This window comes from Diabrotica virgifera, chromosome 1, assembly GCF_917563875.1.
Source record: "Diabrotica virgifera virgifera chromosome 1, PGI_DIABVI_V3a".
NCBI classification, from domain to species: domain Eukaryota; kingdom Metazoa; phylum Arthropoda; class Insecta; order Coleoptera; family Chrysomelidae; genus Diabrotica; species Diabrotica virgifera.
In genome coordinates, this window is record NC_065443.1 from 10,050,289 (window position 1) to 10,063,545 (window position 13,257).

General features: G+C 34.0%; 1 protein-coding gene across 3 annotated transcripts in view; it reads left to right on the plus strand.

The window, feature by feature from the left end:
• LOC114327524 (SH3 and multiple ankyrin repeat domains protein 2) overlaps window positions 1-13,257 on the plus strand; it is a 466,023-nt gene that overhangs the window by 225,530 nt on the left and 227,236 nt on the right. For all 3 annotated transcript variants that reach the window (XM_028276615.2, XM_028276550.2, XM_028276761.2), the window contains exon 2: window positions 5,407-5,482. The gene's annotated coding sequence lies outside the window, so the exon portion shown is untranslated. The remainder of the gene's footprint in view (window positions 1-5,406; window positions 5,483-13,257) is intronic.

Below are 13,257 nucleotides of genomic sequence, written 5' to 3' on the forward strand. Positions count from 1 at the left end.
TATTGAACAAAATTTATCTTATTATTAATAAAATTTATGTCAAAAAGTAAAATTCTGTAGTGTTTCGCAATTATATTCATACAAAATAGAATGTTACTTCAGACACACTTTAAACCCTTCATGTATGTACTGCTATCTATATTTACAATTTTCACACAATAAAACCTTTACAATGTAAAGATAGCAGTACATATTTATGTTAAACCCTTCATGTATGTACTGCTATCTATATTTACAATTTTCACACAATAAAACCTTTACAATGTAAAGGTTTTATTGTGTGAAAATTGTAAATATAGATAGCAGTACATACATGAAGGGTTTAAATTGTAAAGGTTTTATTGTGTGAAAATTGTAAATATAGATAGCAGTACATACATGAAGGGTTTAAAGTGCGTCTGAAGTAACATTCTATTTTGTATGAATATAATTGCGAAACACTACAGAATTTCACTTTTTGACATAAATTTAATTAACAATAAGATAAATTTTGTTCAATACTTTTAATAATTAAAGTGAATAAATTTTAATTTCACTCAAATAAATAATCGATTGCTGCCATTGACCACTTACATTCAATCTCGGTTAATTTGATTAATAATCGCGGCAGGTAAAGTAACATTCTTCTTTCAATACAACAAAGTGTTACTTTACTGCCGAAAATGAGGGCAAATGCGTACAATAATGAATGATTTTAGTGAAGTCAGAAACTAAAAAAAATCAAAGATTAAAGCTACCTCTATAAGATCCTGAAGAAATTTTTTGTCATTATTTCATTATTAAGATATTATTTGTAATTATCAACAATGAGCGCTAAGCGTGTATTGAGGCGGCCGTCAATGTGAGTGCGAGTGAGAATCACCATTGGACGGCCGGAATGGTGCATCTCTTTAGCACTCACCATTGACGGCCGCCTAATACGCACTTAGCGCTCATTGTTAATAATTATAGATAAAGCTTAGTAATAAAATAGTGACAAAAAATTTCTGCTGGATCTTGTAGAGGGGGCTATAAACTTTGATTTGGTCACTTTCTGACTTTCATAATAATGGATTTTAACCGAGTTATTAAGCCTTGAAAATGGCTATTTTCGCATTTTTCAAATTTTAAATCGCGTATAACTCGACAACAATCAATTTTAGAGAAAAATCACAAAATAACTTTTTTTGCTCAGAATAACCCAAATGATTTAAAAAAAATTACTCGAAGTGAAAAAATTATTTTTGTGAATTTGTCTAAAAAAATTGTTTAAACAATTTATCGATCAAGGTACTGCCTGGCACCCAGTAGATTTGTTATAAAGACCTCTTTTTTAGTAAGTTTGTGCAAAAAATTCGAATCGTAGTAATTTACCTAACGGGGGCGACGATACAGCCTAGACTAATTTGAACATATTCAGTAACATTTAATTTCTAGAATCTGCTGTTTGTGTGAATCAGAATCAACTTTTACTAAATTGCATTGGGAAGAGTATACTTTTCCTAGTTGGAGTCTACTTTTACTAGTAAATGTTGAATATAAATCATCATTTTATATTTATAATCAACTTTTACTGAAACCAGCCGTTAGAGTTGACTCCAACTAGTTGGAGTCAACTCCAACTGAATAATCAACTTGAACTGTAACATATATACATACATAGTAATGCCAATCCTCGGTAGTTATTACGATCTCTCCTATCTCCTTTTTTTTGAATGGGTACTATTAGTGACGCTTTCCAATCTTCGAGGTAGTCTTCATTTTCCTATATTTTATTCACAATTTTTAAAAATTTTGCTCTCCATTTGTCCCATATTTTTTTATAATTTCTGCTGTTATTCTATCCACCCCAGGTGCTTTTCCTTGCTTCGACATTTTCATTGCTTCTTCTAGGTATTTCTCGTTGATTAAGTTTTCACTGTTATCTTTCAATATATTATTTTGTTCTTTATTAATAGTTTTGGGTTATATCCATTAATAGTTACAACCAGGCGCGGATCTAGAAATTCTTAATAGGGGGGGCTGGACTTCCCGAAAATGTTATTATTATTATTATCCAGATTTAGCGATACGGCTCGCGCTCCCCCTAAGGCTCTTAGTTGCGGTCCCAGTATAGCTTGTAGTTGTCGTTTTCAACCATTTTGTCAGGGATGTATTGATAACAAGAGAGATGGTCGGTTTGGAGAAGTCCCAGTTTATTGGTAAATTCCTGGTGAATAGTCTTTTCTCTACTTCGGCAAATATCCTTCCTGATATCAACCATTAGTTCAACTCATCCAGGTTTGCCTTTTTTTGTTTAGAAAATTGGTTTATGCTCATTGCTTGCATTAAGCCGCGCTGTTTCATCTAATGCCCAAATTACGCGATTTAAAGTAGATGTCTCGGCTTGCATCTGACAATAAGTTCTTAAATTAGCAATCAGCTTTTCCAGCTGCTTGCCTATGCACATAAGTCCTCTTCCTCCTAGATACCACGGTAATATTGTTCTCTCTACTGCACTCAATGGATTGAGCTCTGGTGCTACTATCTCTATCCTATCTTTTTCCGTGCTACTGAGCCCTAGGTGACAGTATGCTGGAGTATCTCCCAAAAATAAAATTTTCGTGTATATCTGGTCGTTGAAAGTGGTACAGCTTTCAGCATGGTATATGTCTGTACAGATGTTCATTCAGACCCAACTGTTTTATGTATTCTAGAAGGTTCTTCGGAATGACTCCAGTAGTAAAGAGAATAATAGGTAGGTATTGTTTGGGTACTTCCAAATCTCCGTACTTGGCTGTCTTTTCGTTATATTTGACACGCAGATTCTTGTTGTTAGGTATCGCCACATTAATTAGTGTTTTGTATCATGAATTTATTAACGAATGAGATCTGCTCTATTATATGCCACTGTTTAGTCTGCTGTCCCAGTAATTGTAATTCTCAAGCATACTCTCATGGAGGTATTTATAATATGGGAGATGGTTGGTTTGGAGAAGTCCCACTTTGATACCTTATCTGATATACCTGATTTGATATACCTGATCTCTTAATGAAGGATATTTCCTACTGAGTCATGCCGTTCCTTATTCAGTTGCAGCAAACGCCTGGCATCCCCCGGTAAGATATTGGATGGTTTCTTGGGATTGACATCCATATCAGAAATTGTCGATTTGGATCTGATTGTCTTTAAATACCGCTAGTTTTGCTACACCCAAACCGAATTACAACAGTGAATAAACTGTATTGAATGTTCCAATTTTGCCACATAGGCTCGACCGTTGTGTGAATGCATTCGGACATACTGTTCATTGTTTAAAATGTGGAAAACATATTGTTGATAAATTAATAATTCAAATCAAACATTCTGCGTAAAACAGTTACACAAAATGATAATTTATAGCAGTGATGTTCCTTTGCTTACGTCGGGACAATTCTACTACAAAGAATAACTGTAAAAAAACAATATTTAGAGACTAAGTACAATAGGGGGGTCTAAAGCCCCGTTGACCCCCCTCTGTATCCGCGCCTGGTTACAACGATAGTTCTTCAAAGTGTTGTTTCCATCTTTTATCTCTTTGTTTTCTTTCTATTACTAAATCCCCATCTTACCATTAACATAATTGTTTTTTTTTTGTTTTCCTCTCATCTTCAGAGATAACTACAATTAATTCTTGTTAAGAAACCGCCGTTGGTAATAAGAAAATATGTCGAAGATTTGTTAAAATATTACCAAAATCGTATAAATTATATTTCCCTCATCTCTTGCCCGTATGCAGTTAACTATACCATAGTTAAGAGTGCTGCATGTGTTGCTTGCAATTTCATAAGAATTTCATTGGTATTTAGCGTTTTATTTACGACAGGTTAAAGAAAGTAATTCTTTTCGATGCAGCGGCGTCACCTATTGGATACTATTACGTATTCGTCGATTGCGTCCGCGTAGACCTTACCTTACTTACGGTCTTACGGTAGGTATATTGAGCGGAATAAAATTATAATCAAACTGATGTATTTAGTGCAGCGGCAGATAAAATATTGGCAGTTACATTAATGAAAGTTGTCAGGTCAGGCACGCGATTCCTCCGTCAGGTTGTGTTTTATTAGTATTAGTACGGCCATAACGGGCCAAGTGAGGTTAGAAGAGGAGTACAGAGAAGAGAAAGAAGAGGTTTTAAATAGGAAGGTCCTGTTCACAACTTATTTTTGTTTGATTTTTTTTACAATGCCAGATTATTATTGAAATGTTGGAGATAATTTGGGCTCATTATCACATTGATCACCATGTCGGGAATATAATATGGCCGGTACCAGCAATGTGAATCAGGCCACATTTTTTATATAGGACGTGTAAAGACAAGCGGGACGAGAACATCAGATTAAAAAACTGAAAAACACGTTTTCAATATTTTTCAAAAATCTATCGAGTGACACCAAAGACCCCTCCTGGAGGTGGGGAAGGGCGAAACTTTAAACTCTTAAATAAGAACCCCATTGTTTAATGCAAATTTGGATTCCTGGTTTATTTATGGAAAAATAAGTAACTTTTATTCGAGATATACTTCCAAATTATTCATAGATGCCACTTTAATCGAAATAAAAACAATATATCCTTATACCCTAGGAAAATTACGAAAAACACGTGTATAATATTTTTCAAAAATCTATCGAATGATACCAAACTTGTTCCTCACTCGACCTCCCGGAGGTGAAGTGGGACCTCCCAACTTTAAAATGTTAAATAGAAACCTCCATTTTTATTGCATATTCTGATTCAACAAAACTTTGTTAAAATCTGTATTAAATACCATATATACCCCTTCATATGTAGAGTTTGGGTCTCACAGAGTCACCTAACTGTGAGTGTGGAAAAGAAGGTGATCTACTACATATTCTCCTCGAATGTTCGCATCAATCAGTAAATATAAACAAATGGACATCGCACACATCTTATGGAAAATATAATGTCATTCAAATTCAATAAAATTTATATGAATATCATTCGTTTCAAATTAACGGTCATGGTGGAGAACACCATGGACTGCGCACTAAAGGTTAGAACAATCATATTATAGGTAATCCGAATGACAACAAATAGAGTAGACAACAATAGGAAGACGAATAGTGGGAAGATCACCAAAGCGATGGAACACTTACTCTAGGCACATTTAAAAACAGATAGATTCATGGATACCCAAAAAGAAGAAGAAGAAAAAGGTCCACGAAAATAACCCATCAGACAAGTCTTTGAAAAGGCCTGTGATGGCCTGAAATAAGTTCTAGCTATTTATTCCTTTACGTCGTTCATTTCTGTTGTATTAATTTCCCTTATTTTAGCAAAAACAAATCTAAAGAAATTAAAATAGAGACCTTATAATAAAGTAAATTTTCTAATTAAGCTTATATTCGCATGCCATTATTTTTCATTCATTTTTTTTTCTTTTTCAGTTAACTGAAGAATTCAAACGCCCTCATGAATGTCACCTGAAGAATTATTACAAGTTCTTCTTGTCCAAGCTTTATAGTAAGTATCGATAAATCATTCCGCATGGTCACTAACTTTAGATGAACAATTATTCACTGGCGTGCGTCTATTCAAGTGTATCTATAATAATAATTTATTATTACTATTGTTCAAGATTTTTAAAGAAATTTTATTAGTTTTATTAAAGAAATAGTGCTATAGATACCATAATCGTTATTTTTTTAACCTTCGTCCTTGTACAGGATCAGTTTTTATAATTAGATTTTCTCTGCGAATTTCTATCTTCAGCTAGAACAAATATACACAAACATCTTTAAATGAGCATTCGACAGAGTATTTCAGACATGTGATGCAGTGTCTGTGCAAACGCAGAAACAGACGAACCGCTCTGCAGCGCTACTGTGTAGCGCCACAGAGTGGCTTAGATAGGCGATTTTGTAGCGCCAATGATTTTGTAATGGACGCCACTGGCAGCGAGTGACCAGCCACTGTCGCCGATGCTGCTAGCGGCGTCGATTACAAAATCATTGGAGCTACAAAATCGTCTTTCTAAGCCACTTTGTGTCGCCACAGAGTTGCGCTAAATGAGAATTTTCTTGATAGCGTTGCCGTTCTTCACGGCAGCGGTCGTGAAATGTAGTATTAGGCAGGTACTTGTAGAGGATTATCGCTGTTAACTGCTGTGGAATACAAAAAGAGGATTTATGGATGATAATTCACAGAATACGCGAAATATGGCAAACCCGTTGCAATATACAACAACACTGATTCTACCGTCTACGGTAGATATATTGAGTGTTGAGAACAATAGGGTTCCAAGCGACATTTTGTATAAAATCGGTTTTTTTAAACAATTCTAACTAATAAAGAATTGTGCATCGAATGATAGTTGAAAAACGTTCAATTGTTTCTAGAGGGCGGTGTAATCAGTGATGAAATAAATAAGGTTCAAGTACGTGAAATACTTTTAGGTTCGGGCAGTAAGGTTCCAAGCGACAAGTACTTTAGAAAAATTAAGAGTGTGTCTAATTTGTACCCACGTAGTGGGTTATACTTCTATTATATGATTTCAATGAAACAAATATACTTTCAGTGGCGTACCCAGGGGGTTTATCCTATAAAAAATATTTAAAGAGTAGTAGGAAAATGTAACTTGTCGTTCACAAACAAAACAAAAAAATTTCGGTGCCGAAGCCAACCTGCCCCCCGAAGGAAAATTCTACTAGGTGCGCCACTGTTACAGTTTATTTGTATTTTATTTAAATATCAAACTAATTTTAATACTTACTACTTTCTAAAAAATTTTATTAAAACAAAAATTTAAAAAAAAATGTGTCTGTACATGCTTTGTAGGCGCATAAGAAGTTATACATACTTCTATTATATAATTTTAACGAAATAAATATACTTTTAACAGTTTTTTTGTATTGCGTTTAAATATTAAACTAATTTTTATATTACTACTTTTCAAAAATTTTTAATAAAACAATTAAAACAAAAATTAAAAAACCCGGTTTTCTACCCGACAAATGAAAAATAAAACAGGTACTGAAAAAAAATTCAACAAATTAAATTTGACTATAAGTGGATGCAAAACCAGGATCAGGAATATATGAGTGCATTAATTTCTGAATACAAAAAAAGATAAATTTAATTAGGTTTTTCCATAACGTATAAGTTTTTTTTATTTTCATTTTAAGTTCTGTTGTTTAAGCTAAATTTAGGAAAAATGTGTTTTGTGTTCTGATTTTCTATTTAAAAATAAATATTCGTTTTATTTAATTGAAAAATAAAATTGAAATTTTTTTGTGAAATGTGTATTTTATAAATAAAAAATGAGAGAGCAGCATATGTGCCTCCTGATGAGAGACTAATAAGTTTCGAAACCGGTAGAGGTGCTTGCTGCACTCTCTGATTGAACTGGAATAATGATGCGGCTATAGTTTCGTGTTGCAACGAAATTGAAAATGGTTATTCATTTTTGATTTACATGTTTACTCTGATTGGAGTACGAAGGGAACCATTCTCATTGGAACTTTACCGCGCTGAGCAGGTGGGACGTGAATTAATAATTTCAAAATTCCCTCATCTTCCTTAGTCTCAGCATCCGTTATGGCTTGCAAATTGTAGAAGCCTCCGAGGTGTTACCAGAGAAGGTTCCCATTGTTTTTTAGGATGTAGAATAACATTTTTGGATGTTGTGTTATGTGCTATTAGATTGAACACCTAGTTTTTTGTTTATCTTATAATTCCATAAGGTTCCAAGTACACTGCAGACGTCAGTAAATATGTTCCAAAATTGCACATTAGAATCTTACGTATGACATTATCTAACTAGAGGCGTTATCACAATTTACCACACTGTAGTATAAAATTATTTTAAGATTTACAGTCCTTCAAATAACGAAGTTATAATAGTTTAAAATTAGAAATTTGTCTCCTGAAAAATTTATGAAATGGCGCTTGGAACCTTATTGTTCTCAGCCCTCGATATTTAGATACTCTTCTTTTGTCCTACTATATTTTAAACTATTTTTTAAGAACTTGTCTTCATTGTTTTAATTTTTGCTCTAAATTCCTTTTTGTTTTCCAACACTACATTATCAGCATCAGCAGCCAGGGAATTTTACTCTGAAGTTTCTCTATTATTTGATTTTAATGATTAGGGTGGACAATAGAGACACCAGAATATCCCCCTGTCTTGTCCCATTTTCTCAGTTTCTTTTTCCTACTTTTACTTTTGTGTTGTTCTGGTAGTCTGTTTTCTATCGTTTTCAGTTTTGATCGTTCATAGTGGAATTTATTTTGCATATATGAAGTGGACAACGTCCTTTAGTTTGACTCTGTTAAATGCCTTCTTAAGGTCCACGAAACATAAATATGGCGGTTTGTTGTATTCAATATAAAAATAATATAGCGTCAGTGCATGATATGGCTAGCGTCAGGTTTTAGGTTGTAACTAAAACCTTGTTTCCTTCTGCTAGAGCTATGATTTTATTCAATTTATTTGTGCTAGATAATAAGCTAATTCTCCTGTAATTTTTTGGGTCCGATTTGTCTCCCTTTTTGAAGAGGGTTATTAGGATCCTCGATCTCCATTTTTTTGGTATTTTGCTTTGTTCTATTACTTTTTGGATTAATTTTAATAGTTGTTTGGTCATATCTGGTCCTCCGTACTTTAGTAGTTCCTTCGGTATTTTGACCTCTCGTGGCAATTTTCTATTTTGAATTTCTTTAACGCTTTCTTTCTTCCTTCCTGTTCAATATGTATTTTATCATTTGTCGTCACTTCTGATATTGTTTGTTCATTAACCCAACAGTTGGTTCAGTTGCTTCAACCCTTCTCACATAAATCTAAATATATCTGTATGCCAAAAAAAGGAACAGGTGCCAAATAAGTAGTACCTGGATCCTTTATTTATGAGAAAACATAAATATATGGTTTTGATAGATATGATATGTTGAACAATTTCTGAAAATCTTAAATTTACCAACTGAAAAAACAAAGCAACGACCAAAGCAGAATGGAGAAAAATCCAGGTTCAAGGCCAAACACAAAAGTTAATAAAGCTGTAGAACATGTTTAAAACCAATAAACATTGCCTACCATCTGGCTTTATGTTCGTTATAATTCATTCTTCTTTTTGTGCGAACATTTATCGTTTTTATTCCTCCGTGATATTTTTCCATTCCTTTTTTTATGTATATCTTGATTATTTTACAGGATACTTTAAAAACTAATAATCCCACACAATTCTGGCACTGATTTTGCTCTCCTTTTTATATACTTCTATCTTTAATCATTAATCAATTTGCATGTAATCTTTCTACATAAAAATAATTTTGTAAAATAAAAAAGATTTTTTATCTACGCCATTGCTTCCTGCAAAATCTTTATAGATCTGAACACAATATGTTGGGCTTATAAATAATAAAAGTCCATATCTGTTAATATCTGGATCTCGGTATCGTAATAAAAAATAATCTTTCTTGTGAGACTTTTCGCCTACTAAAACGGAAAGTGGAAAGCCCACGCACATTGTAAACAGATACTTTTGTAGGTCTATCTCGAACTGAGAGAACGACTTACGTTTCTGTAGTTATTAAATTTCTTTTCTTTTATTTTTTAAAAAATATACAGGATGAGGATTTGAAAAATTCTCATGTAATTATCTGAATATCAAATAAATAATGTGAAACATTAGTAAAAAGACAGGATAATTTGGTTTTGAATGGAGAACAATTATAGAACTATTAATCAGACAATTAAGAAATTAGAAAAATTGGAAGACACTGGAATCAGATCAGGACCATTATGAAAGAAACAACTAAAAAGTATAAAACTGTTAATAAACGCAATCAACAATGGACGCAGGGCAGTAACTACCATTGGGGCAACCGGGACAGTGCCCCGGGGCCCTCGGCCAAGGGGGGCCCCATGCATAGATTTTAATGAGGAAAATAAAAATATGTATTTTAAAAGCCGATCCCAACGAAATATTTTCAAATGACACAATTTTAAAAAGACATAGTTTTAATTTTAGTTTTAATTTTAGACAACATAGTTTTAATTTTTCACTGGGGAAATTTTAAACTAAAATGCAATTGGAACCTTTCGTAAACATATAAATTGTGACTGAGGAAATTAGTTATTTTGGCGAAATAAAAACTAAAATGCAACCGGCATAGGGACCTCAGGTCCCAGCTCAGTGGCGGCTCGTGACTTTTACAATAGGGGAGGCTATTACGGCTTACAATACCGGGATTCCGGGATACCGAATACCGGAATCCCGGACGATTTTTGTCCGGTATTAAAAACCGGTATTTATGTAAAAATACCGTATTTTTATATTACATTAGTTGATGAAAATTGAATTTATGCACAATTTAAATCTAATTTAAAATAATATTAATTAACTACAAGAAATGTTTTTTTGAAGATAAACAAACAACTTTGTTGTAAGTATTAAAATCTGCAATGCCACATTTCGCAAGAAAAAATAACCCGATGGAATTTTGGAAAAAATACAAATCCACTTTCCCTGAACTTTATTATTTGGCATTACCTGCCACATCAGTAGGTACCTTCCGAAAGAGTACTTTCAAAGTCTGGTCAGTTAACAAACCTAAAAAGAAATCGTTTATCGCCGAAAAATTTGGATCAAGTTATATTTTTAAACAGCTTGTTTCAGGATTTCTTAATATATTATTTGTTAATATAGCAAGTCAATATAACAACTGAGATACCGGTCAATACCGGTTTTAATACCGGTATCCCGATATTTCAAATTTCAAATACCAAATACCGGTATTCAGATTTTAGTTCGGTATTGTAAGCCCTAGAGGCTATACCTAGCTGTAAAATATTTAGACAAATTTGCACTAGCAAAAAAATGCGCCAAAAAATGTAATATAAGTCCCCATTTTTTGATAATTTTTTATTTACATTTCATAATATCATCATAATTCATAATTTCATAATATCATATAATTTTAAAAATAATTAGTCTAATTGTAAAAGTTTAATACCAAAGTTTGTGTCGTTTATTTGTTAACAATTCCATCTTTGTAAGTAGACATGCATATCAAAATAAATACAGATTTGAAGTTTTGCAGTCCATACAGGTTGAAGGTTCACATTTTTTAAGATACTCAACTGAATTTTTTTAATTCTAAACGCGGCCTACTGCGAATTCAAACACGTGATCAATTACCGATATTTTGCTTTGCGTTACAAATACCGGAAAAGGTTATTTGAACAAGTTGTTTCAAATATTATTCTAACCCCAAATGCCAAATTTCATAACAAAATTCGCACTTTTAGTTTTTCATTATTTTTAGTCAGGACCCTAAAATTTGTTGTCGCGAGATGCACGCAACGGCAACGGAGCCGAGAAGCTAGTTAGCCTCCGTTGGTAAATCTCCTGGCAGCGTGTGATGGCACCGTAGATGCCACTGTTAGGAGACCGGGTCTCCTTTTAAACGCCTGCTGCGCTGCGCGGAGCATTAGCAACGGAGGCTGGTCGGCTTCTCGGCTCCGTTCATGCATCTCGGGATAACTCAGGGTCCTGCCTATAATAATAATAAAAAAACTGAGACGCAATCATGCGTTCTAATGCTAATGCTCCGTGCGTATGGATATTTAGTGATAATATGAAATTTACACGCTGTATAATAGTGAGAGTGCTTGTTGTTTTTCGCGATTCAAGATAAACAAAACAGTGTAGCGTGTGTAAAAAATTTATGGGGAGGCTAAGCCTCCCTTGCCCCTCTGAAGAGCCGCCACTGTCCCAGCTACTTTGTCTTAATCAATTTACCCCAGACCACATCTTGGTACGTGAATGGAACCAAATATTGAAAAGAAAGGTATACATAAGATAAAATAAGCACATTTGGATCAGTCCCACCAGTACACTGACTAGCTTCACTGAGTGTGCTTGGCTCATACTGCAGTAGCTTAAGGCACCTTAAGGTGCTTTTAAATCAAAGTGAACACGAACGAAGGAACGAATTCGTAGGTGTTCGCTTGGTTATTCTTTCGGTACAAAGTAAGAACGCATTCGTTGATAATCTGTCCGCAATGTCAGATACAGATGAAGCTGAAATCATTACCGCTGCTAATTTTATAGCTATTGCAGGACATGCTGAAAAAAAAAAAAGAAAGAAGAGAGTGTGGTGTTCACATAGGAGTGAAAATGCGCTTTCAAGGGGTTAAATATCAAACATTTTTCCGGAACCCCCCTTGCGCTGGGGTACATTCCCCAGACCTACCGGTAAGGGGCCCCAGATCACATTTGCCCCGGGGCCCCCATCATCATAGTTACGGCCCTGAATGGACGACTGATGAAATATTGAGACTAATGGAAAACAGACAAATAAAAACACTGAAGAACAGAACAAAATCAATAAAGGAATGAGAAGAAAAATCCTGAATGCAAAGAAAAATGACACAGCAGCAATTGTCTTGAAATAGAAGAACTGCAGAAAAATAATGACGCTTATAATATGTACAAAAAATGCGAAAAACAACTGGACCATTCCAATATGAAATATAGGTAAACTGCAATAGTTTATTTGATAAACAAGGTCAAATATTATAGCCAATGTACAAAATAGACTGGAGAGGTGGATGAAATATAATGAGAAACTGTTTGATGACGAAAGAACAGAAATTCAAATCGAAAATATATCGGCTGTTCCAAACATAACTTTCGATGAAATGGAAGAGCTATCACATAATAGAAAAGCAAACTCTTTAAAAAATTATACGAAACAGGTCATATACCTATAACTGGTTACTGCCAAGGTGCAAGGTGTCTTGCAACAGGTGGGAATTCATGACCAAGGCCTCCGTATTCAAAAATTTGTATTGGCATCAATGTGCAAACATACGAATTGGTCAGAATACGACGGAATTAGTGGAAATACCACATGGATTACGGCAAGTACTTATTTACCGTTTCTACTTTTTAATCAGCCTTGTGATGGATGACCGAAGTTATCTTCAACGTTAAGTTATACTGTAGTTAAGTTATAATTCTCGAATTGGTGTGATGTAGCATATTTAACTTAACTACTTGCGTTATTTCTTGACAGTTCTTGAGTTATCTGATATATCAACTGTCACTTTATAACGCGACGTTAAACCTCAAGTTATGAGATAGCTCTGTAGTTATGTGAGGATGTGTAAGGTTAGGTCATCTTTTGACTTGTTGTTTTCACCCATTTTGAAAAAATGTGAAATCTTTGTATTATCCACGTCCGTCTGTCCGTCTGTCCGTAACCACAACTCCTCCGGCAATATAGCAGCTAGA